The sequence below is a fragment of the Prionailurus viverrinus genome, chromosome C2, assembly GCF_022837055.1.
Source record: "Prionailurus viverrinus isolate Anna chromosome C2, UM_Priviv_1.0, whole genome shotgun sequence".
Taxonomy (NCBI): domain Eukaryota; kingdom Metazoa; phylum Chordata; class Mammalia; order Carnivora; family Felidae; genus Prionailurus; species Prionailurus viverrinus.
Genome location: NC_062569.1, coordinates 30,863,773 through 30,876,117, shown reverse-complemented (window position 1 = coordinate 30,876,117; position 12,345 = coordinate 30,863,773). Strand labels below are relative to the sequence as shown.

At 46.3% G+C, this 12,345-nt stretch overlaps 1 protein-coding gene across 2 annotated transcripts in view; it reads right to left on the bottom strand.

Moving 5' to 3' along the window:
- Positions 1–12,345, bottom strand: part of EPHB1 (EPH receptor B1) — a 430,893-nt gene that overhangs the window by 271,594 nt on the left and 146,954 nt on the right. The window lies entirely within an intron of this gene.

Genomic DNA, 12,345 nt, shown 5'->3' with positions numbered 1-12,345 from the left:
GATATTATCACCCCCAATTTACAGATGAAAAGATATCATGCAATTCACCCATGGTCACATGGCCATAAGAGACAGGATAGAGAGGAGAAAGAGGTATTTTGAATGGCCAAAGAAATTCATTTCCACCAGGGGTGGGAGGAGAGTCATGGGGCATTCTCTCTTCCTTGGGTTGGGACAGGAAGCCACTACCTGTACTGGCGAGCTCTCAGGACCCTGACTTCAAGAACTGAGAGTATTCCCAGGACGTTTCAATGTGTTCATTAAATTCTGTTCTGCTTGCCAGAAATAAATAAGGGACCCAAGAAATTAAACTTCTCCTTTTTAATGTTTATTTATTTTGGGAGTGGGAGAGAGAGAGAGTGCGCGCGCACGAGCATGTGTGAGCAGGGGAGGGACAGAGAGAGAGTGAGAGAGAATCCCAAGCCGGCTCTGGGCTGTCAGCACAGAGCCTTATGCAGAGCTCAATCCCATGGACTGCAAGATCATGACCTGAGCCAAAATCAAGAGCTGGATGCTCAACTGACTGAACCACCCAGGCGCCCCAAGAAATTAAACTTTATCTTACGTGAAAAGAAAAAACAGATGAAGATCCTTGACTTTAATATTTAGCAGTGGCAAAAAGTAAAAGTACAAAATAGTATCTATTTCTTTAAATATTGTGCTAATTGCTTATTATTCACAGTGTAGAGCTGAAATATATAAAATAGAATTCTTAATTTAAAAAGCTGACGTCAGGGCACCTGGGTGGTTCAGTCGGTTAAGTGTCCGACTTCGGCTCAGGTCTTGATCTCATGGTTCATGAGTTCAAGCCCAGTGTCGGGTTCTGTGCTGACAGCTCAGAGACTGGAGCCTATTTCATACTCTGTGTCTCCCTCTCTCTCTCTGCCCTTCCTCCACTGTCTCTCTCGCTCTTTCAAAAATAAATAAACATTAAAAAAATTTTTTAAGTTGAAGTCAATCTTGTGTGCATGGAAAATATACACAGTTGCTTCTTGCACAGAATTAAGCACCCTGTAGGAGCAGGAGGGCCAGGCTGCCCTTCAAGCTTGCGCCAGAGCATCTGAGACCAGGTGTGGTGTGTAGAACAAACAGGCACATAGAGAGCTGGCCCCGCCCACCCAGACCTGAAGAGTGACCTCATGGCCACTTCTGCCGGGCCCTGCCACTGAGGCACCTGAGTACCAATCTATCCAAGGCTCTTCTCCCCCATCCCCTTCCAGCACCCCCAGGAGTCAGTCTCTTCCTCAGCTTGGAGTCCTTGGTGAGTTCTCTCCAGATCCTTGCACATTGCCAAACGTCACCTGGAACTTTGCTTAATTTCTTATTGATTCTCTAGATGTCAAGGAACCACTTTTAACCCCTCTTAAAGATTGTGTAATGTTCTAGTTAAATGTGTTTGTTAAGGTTATGTTCTGCTTGCCTGGGCTTCTGGAACCAGAAGCAAATATATTACGGAGAAGTCGCTGACAGCTGTTTTAGTTTCAATTTTCAGACCTCTCTCCCTTTCATGGCCATTTTGAAATAACATTTCCCCAGTTGACCCTACGTGACTTCTGAGAGGACAGCTTTCTTTTGCTGTTCTGTAGGTGCTTAAGCACAGCAGACTCCTAGTCCATGACTTCAGTTGGGCTGTGTGAAGTGGCGGCACAAACACAGGGCCCCTTTGTCAATGCACAGGTGAAGCCTGTGGCCCCATTTAGGGCAGGGACCTGTCCCAGCCAGAGCCGTTGACCCACTCAAAACTGCTGCAGCTTCGCTGTATGGGAGCAGGACAGGAAGCCTGCCTTTCAGGGCTCACCTTAGCACTGAGACTGTCACCACCAGCAGGTCTTAAATAGAATGAGGCGTTTATACTCTTGCGGAGCGGGGATATTGAGAACATTTATCTTAGAAAATGACACTGATTGGTATTATAAGACCCAATAGAGGTAATCGTTTCAAACATTAACCTCTCTAGGCCTCAGTTTTCTCATCTGTAAAATGAGGAATCATACTGGGTGACCTCAAGTTATAAAATCTACACAGATTTAATTGATTCCATGACAGCTCCTAAGGGAGCGATCAAAGCAAATTAGGAGGAATACAGTTGTATATTCAAAGGGAAAGAGTAGAGAGAAATTGAGAGAAAGGAAATAACTTCCCTGTTGTTTGGGGAAAGGCCATCACAGAGCCTCACATTCATTTCTTTCTCTCTTTCATTCTCCTGTCAGCAGGTACGACAGGGGTTGGAAAAATATGTTTACAGAGTGGGCTAGAGTAGGCATGAATGCCTTCCGGGCAAGAGGCAATTAGGACCGGGGGCCTTGAAGAAAGAGAATTATTTTGGCAAACAGAGAGGCGGGTGGAATGGCATTCTTAGCAGGGAGGGACAAACATTGTTATTTGTCTGTGATATCTGGAGTCAGCCTCGTTGCTTTATAGTTATACCTCACTCATTCATCAATGAAAACAAAATATTTGCTGAATGCCAACTTTATGCCAGGTATTCTATTAACCACTGGGGATACAACAATATGATGCTTATAATCTCGTAAGAGAAACAGAAATTAGACAAATGGTGATTAAAATAACTAAATAATTACAATTGTGCTAGCTGCTGTGAGGGAAAATTACAGGGTGCCTAGAGAGGGGGTGTACCTGATACAGAGAGGAGTGTCAGGGAAGAACCTCCAAACTGAGAGGGGATGGACGGATAGAAGTTAGAAGAAGTGTGTGTTTGCTGGGGCCAAGAGGGACAGAGGAGGAGTGGGGAATCTAGGCCCAGGAACAGCAATTGCAAAGGCCCTGTGGTGGGAAAATGTGGCCTGGAGCCATTGAGTAATGCTGCCTGTGTGACAGAAGAGTCATAAAAAACTGCAGATGCAGGAATAAGACTGAGGAGAGGGTGAGTCTGGTCAAGAACTCTGAATTTCATCCTGAGGGTAACTGGAAGTCATTGATGAGTTTCCATGAGGAAAAGTACAGGTGATCAGAGCTGAGGTTTTAGAAGATTTATCTGATGTAAAGTACAGATTGGGTTGGAGGGCCACCCCAATAGATGGTGGGGACAACTGGGTGCAGGTATGGTAGTACAGGCAACAGAGGACAGTAGGTTGGAGTAAACCAGTGGAAACTGAAAAGATAATCCTGGGGTAGAACCTCTAGGTTTTCTTGAGCCGAGTGTGGGGTGGAGGACAGAGAGAGACCTGACCAGACCCAAGGCCCATGTATCCCTTAACACTCTTCCACACATCAGGCTTTGAGCTCTGCTGTGTCCCTGGGGCACACCACTCCTAACTCCTTACAAGAGTGGATATCCTACCCGTGGATGTGCAGAACTCAGATTCTTTCACTCAAGGCCTGCAACAGCCCTGGTCCCTGTGACACACTCTCACTGCCTATCCCCAAGCTGATTTCCTACGGGTCTCTGTTCAGTGGCAGCTTCTCAGCCTCTCCTTCTAGGCAACTGACATACTGCTTCTGTGTTCCTTTCTATAATTGTCTTTTACCATTAAAATGAGAACAAAGCACCATGATTTGCTTATCAGCTTGGCAAAAAATTAAAGAGATACAATAGCAAGTCTTGGTAAGAGTCTGAAGCCAAGGGGACTCACAAGCCTAGTGGCGACAGTGTGACTGGTGGAATCTTTAGAAGTCAAATCAACAGTTTCTCTCAACATTTCAAATGTTGGCCACAACTCAAATAAGCAGGGAAAAGGTACATCATTAAAAAAAAAAATCATTGTGATAACTGAGTAGCCATCTGGGAAAAAAACACAGCTTTACATCCATACCTTGTTCCTTACTTCAGGATAAATTCCCAGTGAAGCAAAGATTTAAATATTAAAAGTGAAACCAGAAAAATACTAAAAGAAACCCTGGAGATAATTTATGTATAGTAATTATGACATGAAACACAGAAGCCACAAATGAACAGATTGATCAATTCAGCTCTACAAAGTTTTTTCTTAAGTGACATAACAGAAATGGCCAGAAGTAAAATCAAAAGGAAAAAAAAGGAAATATGCTGGGAAGAAACCACTTATACTTTATCACAGATAAAGTGTTAATTTCCCCTGATATATAAAGATAATCTATATATCAATAATAAGATGCAAAATAGGCATGGATATTGACAAACTGTTTACTAAAAGAGAGAGATAGCTCATAAATATGTGAAGAGATGTTGAACATCATTCAATATAATCAAAATGATAATTAACCATGTTGTGATACTTTGTTTTTGGGTGGGCGGGTCAGACAGAAATTTGATAACACACTATGTTGGAGGGTGTGTGGAAAGTAATCATTCTGATACATAGCTAGATGAAGGGCAAATTGGTACAAACCTATAAAAATTGTGGTTTTACTTATTCAAAGTATAGCTCTCTCTACCCTTTGACGCAGCCATTCACTTCTAGGATCAAACCCCAGATATACTTTTATAGATATAGATATATATATAATTAGGTATGAACGGTATTACCTGCAGCCACCATCACCTCCAGAGTTTTATGCATGCCCAGGACACCTGGAGGTGGCCAGGCCTCAGGGGACTATGGGCCTATGGAGAATGTAGCAGCCTTCTCAAATTTGCTCTGAGTGGGACCTCTAGACAAGCATGGTAGAAAGAACCATTGAGACTGAAATTATCACCAACCAGTAGGATGGGGGAGCTCAGAGTTTGAAATAATTTCACTAAAAGAAAGTAAGGCTAGGATATTCCTTGTGCATCTTTGTTTTGGGGGTAAGATTTATAATGCTGCACCCCAATCTTACTTAACTCTTCCTTTCTTGGAGCTCTCAATCGGACTCCAATATGGCACCCAAGACCCTTTGTTAATGTCCATCAACTAGTGAACACATAAACAAAATGTGATGTGGCCAAACAATGGAATACTAATCAGAACTAAAAAAGAATGAAGTGTTGGTACATGCAACATCACGGACAAACCTCTAAAACATTATGCTAAATGAAAGAAACTTGACTCAAGAGACCATATGTTGCATGCTTCCATATAGCTGACCTGTCCAGAAAAGGCAAATCTATAAATAGAAAGGTATTAGTATCAGTATTTCCCTGGCACTGGAGATGGGAATGGGGAGTAACTGCAAATGGGCATGAAGAATCTTTTTCGGAGGTGACAGAAATGTTCTAAAATGGGATTGTGGTGATAAGTACACAATTCTGTAAACTTATTAAAAATTCTTGAACTGTACAATTCAAATGAATAAATTTTATGACATGTAACTAACACTTGATTCCAGCTTAAAAAAAACAAAAAACAAAAAAACACCTCTTTGTTATTTAGTCCAGTCTCCACCTCTATACCCCACCAAGCTGGTTTGATCTCTTTTTTTCCACAAATGCCATGCCCATTGCAACAAGAGGGCCCTGCTTGTCCTATCCACTGAGACAGGGATACCCTTCTCACTCCTTTATCCCTATATCCCTATGACCAGTATGTGCTTGACCAAGTTTATTTGTGAATGAACAAGTGATGTCTAAGTTGAGGCAAAGATGGCATCTTTGAGATGGGACACTTCCAAGGAAGTGGAATCCCTACCCTGATGCTGGGAGTCTGAGTAGAATCATGAGAATGGTCCTAAGATGGGTTCAGAATCTTGGGCCCAGGACCCCGTTCAAGAATCACTTGATTTTCCATCCTGGAGTCAGCCAGGTATCAGGCCAAAAGTGCCCTCCATGTCCAACATACACCCCTCCTTGTCACCATAATTTGCCATTTCTTCCAGAACAATGTTCTTCTTATTTGACCTCTCTCTTGCATTCCCTGACCATGCATTAGGGCTGCCATTACTTAATGCCTGGACTTATGCCCTGGCTTGCTGTTTGTCAGAAAGTAATGACAACAGACCAGGAAAGAGATGGCAAGGGTTCAAACCAGAGCCAGGTCCTCTCACTCTGCACATTGAGACAGTGCTCATCCCTGCCTCTTGATGTTGTTGTGGATGCTCTGACCGGCCCTAACACCCTTCTCCCATGTTCATCCCATCTCAACTCCTCCAAGACACAGAACCAGAGAATAACAGATCTGGCTGGAAACCACTGTAGATCGTGTTGACCAAAACCTTTCGTTGACAAATGGGCACACTGAAGCCCAGAGCCATTCAATAATTGGCCTGAAGTCAGGCAGTTGATGGGGGGCAAAGCCAAACTCTCTTTGTAGCTCCCTCCTGTGAGGGGGCTTGGGTATTCTTTCCTCCAGGAGGCCTTCCTAGCTTGTATTCAGCTACCATTTTTCCAAATGCTTATAGCATGATTGAGCTCATTCCATACAATTTAGCATTTCATAGTACAATATTTTGAACTATTCATTAATTGCTTTGTGTATGACTTTGGATTCTGAGACCAGGCTGTGAGCTCCTTGAGGATAGGGAATTATGTTTTGACTAATTTATTAGTTGATTTCGACAAGCAAAATAATTCCACGTATTTAGCTTTGCAGCACTGATACGACACAACTGCATTTTTATTCAGTAATGTCTGGAAACATTGAAATCCACTGGTTTTTCAGGGGTCCTTTCTTCTTTCACTATTTACCCTGGGAGATGTAGTCCACACACAAGGCAACCACCACAGAGTACATCACCAAACTTAACCTCTCCCCAGTGCCCAGACTCTTCCCCAGCTGCCCGCTGGACACCTGGTGCTCACCCATGCTCTCTGTGGTCCTCCTGCTCACGGATGGCACCTTGTCCCTGTACTGGGTTTCCAGGAAGCACTCTGGACATTTCTGTTGCCCATCCCGGGGTTTAGGCACCAAACCCACGTCTCCCTTCCCCTCCATAGCTCATCCATGAGGTGTGTCCCTTTCCCCACTTGACTTTACTCTCTTTCCTAGTCACTCCACCAGACATTCTCTTTAACTCCCCTACCCCAGTGAGTTTTTTAAAACTCCATCTTCCCCATGGGGTTGCCTCTCCATAGTCCCAGTACCTAGCCCTCAGTAAATACTGGAAGGGGGCACCTGGGTGGCCTAGTTGGTTAAGCATCAGACTTCGGCTCAGGTCATGATCTCACAGTTTATGGGTTCAGGCCCCACATTGGGCTCTGCAGTGAAACTGCTTTGGATCCTCTGTCTCCTCCTCTCTCTGCCCTTCCCTCGCTCTCTCGCTCTCTGTCAAAAATAAACATAAATAAACAAACAAATAAATACTGGAAGACTGAGGGAATGAACAAGGCCCTGATCTGTTCCTTAACTTCTCTGCCTCTTTAGCCCCTGGTCCTTTGCTAGGGACTTACTGCAGGTGACACCAGGCTACCTTGTTCCTGGGAGAAGAAACAAAGCGGCTTTGCACACCCAGCAGAATATTAACAGCCTCTGAAAAGGCTCTATTATTGATGCAAATGGACCACCTGTCCTTGAGATAAGCATAGTAAAGAAAACAATGACATCCATTAGAAAGTACTTGTTCAGGCTTTGAGACCATGACTTTGATGTATGAGAAAGACACTTCTAGGTTCCTCCAAGATCCAGGTTTGTTAGTCTTGTTTGCTGGAGTCAGATCTTGCAGGTCTGTGCTCAGGAGTAGGCAGCAGTGCCTGCTGACATTTGAACAGTGCATACTGGGTGCATATTGACTATCTGCAGTCTGGCTCTGCGTGTCCGTGTGTGTGTGTGTGTGTGTGTGTGTGTGTGTGTGTGTGTGTAAAACAAAACCACTGCCATGAATTCTATCTATCTGTCCATCCACACTGCCTTCTAGAACAACCATCAGAAACTCTAACACATTCGTTACCCTCCAAGAGTGGATCTGGATTTTAGAAACAGGCAAAAGTCATTTGGAGCCAAATCTGATGAGTCAGATGAATGAACAAGCTAAGAAATATTTCTTGCTCAAAAATGAAGAGCCACTATAAAACGAACTTTAGAGAAGTGAGCAGATTCCACTTTATGCCTCTGACTAGTTCCAAGCATGGAGTTCTGGAAAGATTTGTGATAGCTGGCCGCTCCCTGGACTGCGGCGATATTCCTGGGTAGACCCTGCCCTTCCTGAATGCCCACCCATTGCCACAGTGCTGCATCCAGAACTGCCCCCAAATAAGCCATTTCCCTCCAGTCTGGCCAGGAAGGACACTTGCTCTGGATACTGCTCTTTAGGAGGAAGACATAATCAAAGTTGGCTTTTTGGCCTCTATTAGCCTAATAAGACCCCAGCCATTCTGATTGTATGAAGCCCAGCTCATTTAACTCACTTTTTAAATAAAGAATTGAGCATCTACTACATCCCCAAAAAGTGTTGTGTTTTGGTGACCCGGCAGTGAACCAGAGGCAAAGTCCCCACCCCCGTGGGCCTCATATTCTAATAGAGCAAACCAGAGGATGAACAAGCAAACAAATAAATAATATAAAGTCAGACAGTGTCAAACACTCTTGAGAAACAGGTAAGGGGACAGAGTGACAGCTGGTAGTGGGGTCATCGTGGAACGTTGCCTTTTAACAGAGATCTAAATGACACAGGAGCCACCAGCCTGGAGGGCACACGAGGGAGGGGCATTCCAGACTCAGAGAAGAAGAATGAACTCTCCAGAGCAGGAGTGTGCCTAGCACATTGCCAGGAAAGCCTAGAAGCCAGGGTGGCTGCCAAATTGCACAGAGCAAGGGGAAAAGGGAGGAGATAAGGCAGGAGAGGTTGCCAGAGGACAAAGGGGCCCCACCCCTGCCAGTTACAGCTCTGTGACCATGGATGACTTTCTGAGCTTTAGTGTCCTCATATGCAAAGACTATTTACCTTGGTGGGTATCATGAGGACAGAAAGATCATGTAAGAAACTCATCTTGCGCTATGCCTGCAAATACCCTCCATTCACTAAGTACCAATTATCATTTCTACTACCATCAGCAGCATCACCACTGTTAATGTTAATCTCAGGATCCACCTCCGACTGATGCATGAGGGTGTGGAAATTGTCTCCTCCATCTTGGATAAATAATCCCGCCTTTGGTCAGCAGAATGCCAGGACTAAAGAGCCAAAACCTGCCTCTCCATACAGTCAGCACCCCCCTTTCTTGCCCCTCTTGGAATCCTCTGGGCAGGTTTAAGTATGGATTCCCTTCTCTCAACTAGGCAATCCCGGAAGCATGATCAGCTACCAGCTCAAACTACAAGGAGATGAAATCTGACATTGCACATAGGCTTTGGTCCCATTCAGCAGTCTGTATTGGGGCACAAACTGCTGTTTGAGAGAACTTGTTATTTTGCAAACAGTCGCTGCCAACATGGAGCCATATGGAACTTGCCTGTCACTGCCCAATCAGAGGAAGCCCAAAGACCCACTTTCAGACCCCAGTTAGAGATGGCTGCCTCTCTGAACAAGAAGCCCACTGAGACCCGAACAGTACACAACTTCACAGAGCCCACAGGAGGCCACCAATTCTTCAGGGCAGCAGACTGTTTGCGCTGGGCTAGAGCTGCCACCCCAGCAGCCTGGACGCCAAGGATGCGGCCCCTGTACAGACAGTAGACTAGGCCTGAAAGAGCAGGGATATTAGACAAGCTAGAGGCCTAATTAAAATGTAAAATGTGGTCCATGGGGCATAAATTCCTACAAGCCCTGAGGGATCTACCATTTAGTGCACCAACCAACCACGGCAGCCACTTACTCAATGGCCCCCTGAGGGCTGCGAGCACCAGCTTACCTCCCAATAGACTTAATTTACCTCCCAGATGTGCCGGGCTGGGCGGATAGGAATGACCCTCCACTCATTACCATGGCTCCATGTGATGTGCCAAAGAACTGGACAGGCTACCTGAGACAGGGACTGCCTGGAAAGGCTTTCATACTGCAGTGGTACAAATCCATGCATTCCCTCAAGGATTTACTTACTCTCTGCCGTGCAGAAGAGCACTGGAAGTGTGGGTGAGGGACCCAGTTAGGTACGGAAATAATTAGAATATGGAAAACACATTGTTTCCAATGCAGGCTCTAAGAGTCTCTGCAAAATCCATTTAAAAACTTAGGTCGGGAAATGCAAGAAATATTGTCTTGAGCTGCAAGCAGGAGAAACAGCCTTAGCGGAACACATCGTGTCCCTGGGAAGGATAGTTCTGTGCTTACCGAAAAAGGGTTGGAATTAAGAAGCACTGCCGTCACCATGCCTAACACTGGACCCCAGAAGTCACGGTGACCCCTAGTTTAGCACAAGAGTTCAATTGCACAGACTCTGGAGTCAGCTAAGCCCATGTGTGTGACCACAGGCAAGTCTTCACCCCTCTCTTAGCCCTGGCTGTTCCTCTCTCACAGGGACACAGGGGTACCTACCTCATGAGGATTCAATGTGAGGATTAAATATGACAATTCACATAAAGTACTTAAATCTGAATAAGAGACCCCTGTAAGTCAGTTATTATGGATATCAGCCCTCCAGAGACACATGCTTATTAGCCTCTCCCTGAGCACAGTTCTGTTATTTTTCCTTAAAAGTCCTGGCTTTTCTTCCATGGTGTGTATTATCTAGGACTCTTTCCTGTCTGTCTGGTTTTTTGCACCTGTACATCATCTTTGGCGCGTGCACACGTGCATATGTGTATATATGTGCCCATGTGTGGCTGGGGGTGCTGGTTGTGGCCCGGGTAAGGCCTGTGTGCCCTCCCTTGGGTATGCCCACACACCAATTGTCTCATGAGCACCGGTCGGCTCTGCACCTTCCCAGCCAGGGTGATGCCTCTCACTGCTCAGAGATCACGCCAACAGAGAGCGAGGCTGACTGGGCCCAAGGTCCAGATGGCATGCATCTCTTTGCATCCTGGCACACTTCACACCCAGGTCTCCGTCAGCTTGCCGGGAGAAACACTGCAGGATTGTGCCTCTGGAGGGGGCTCCTTGTCCACAGCCCCCAGGCCACTGGAACTTCCACCAGGCAGCAGCATTTCGTACCAGGCTCTGCCTGGAGTGGGGTCCTCAGCCATTATGACAGCTGCTGCTGCTGCTGTTGACACTGCAACAGTGACAAATTCATCCTTCTGACAAGATCCCTTTCAATAATTCACAGGGAGCTAGGGATTAAGACACTGTTTCTCTCTGTCTCTGTTGGGATTTAAAACACCTCCAGCTGGGGTATTTAAAGAGAGTATAATGGGCTGCCCCTCTTGGGGCTCCCCTCCCCCTTTCCTCCTCTTTCCCATTTCCCAAACTCAGCCCCCGCCCCACCAGCCAGCCCTATAACAAGGAGGCCCAGAAAACAAGAAAGAAAAAAAAAAAGGAGGGAACCAGTGCTTGGCTGGTCACTATGGCAACCATGGCAGGGTATTCAGCTGTCATTATCCCAGTGCCTCACACATGTGATTATCTTAAGCTGTCGATTGAATGTGGTCCTCGCTGCTGTCCAACAAGGCCTTGTCGAACAAGGCAGGGGCGGGAGCTGCAGGGCCCCAGGCCCCAGCTGCCTAATCCTGCTCTGCCCAGATCTGGGTTCCACCGCCGAGGAGCAGAGTTACCACCGGGAGAAACTGATGACTTTTCCCTGCAGCTTGGAGCCATCTCTGCTCAGAACGCACAGAGGGGGCCAGGCTGGGGCTGGGCTGGAGCACTGGGTTAGAGCCTGGGGGAATGGGTTCCTCACTGCATGAGTGCAAAGAGTTTTGACTGCATGAGGGCCAGGCTGGCTGTGGCCAGCTGGAGCCACCCCCGAAACAAGAGAGCAAGCCATGGGGGGAGGAAGAGGCTGGCCTTCCTAAAGTTCTTGGCTTTGTTCCATTCTCAGGGTGGGGGAGAATTCCCATTCTCAGGGTGCAATAAAGTCAAATTGAGCCTGGAAAGAGAACACACTGTCCTCTATCCTGCCTACTCCCTCCCAATTGTGAGAATGTGGTCACTATGTAGGACCCACTTCAGGGGACTTTTTTTCCTGGGACTGCAGCTGCTAGAGTGTGGTTCTGGGAAGCCCAGGGAGGACTTCGATCTCACTTCTTTGCCTTGCAGACTTTGCTACAGATTGTCTTTGGGCTGAGGTTTCCCAGGTCCATGAACATTCTGGTCACCCTCTACTAGGCATGCTCCAGACTTTCCAATATTTTTTTTTTTAAACTCAGCTCCCAGAATGAGCCCATGATGGCAGATGTACTCAGGCCAGCACAGCACACAATGGGGCCACCATCACCTGTGACTTGCACCTGGATTGCTCCAAATACCACCAGCTCAGTGGGGCCTCTCCTGCTTCTGCATCCTGTGGTCAGTCCCCACAAAAATGTGACCAGCCACATGCAAGTCCCCACCACCTGAGGCACTGCCCACCTGGGTCACCCGGGGGCTTGTTGGCTGCATAATGAACTGTTCACATATAAATGCAAATGAAGCCCATTATCATCAACCATGTCAGTTTGACAGCAGAGCTCTCCATCGGCA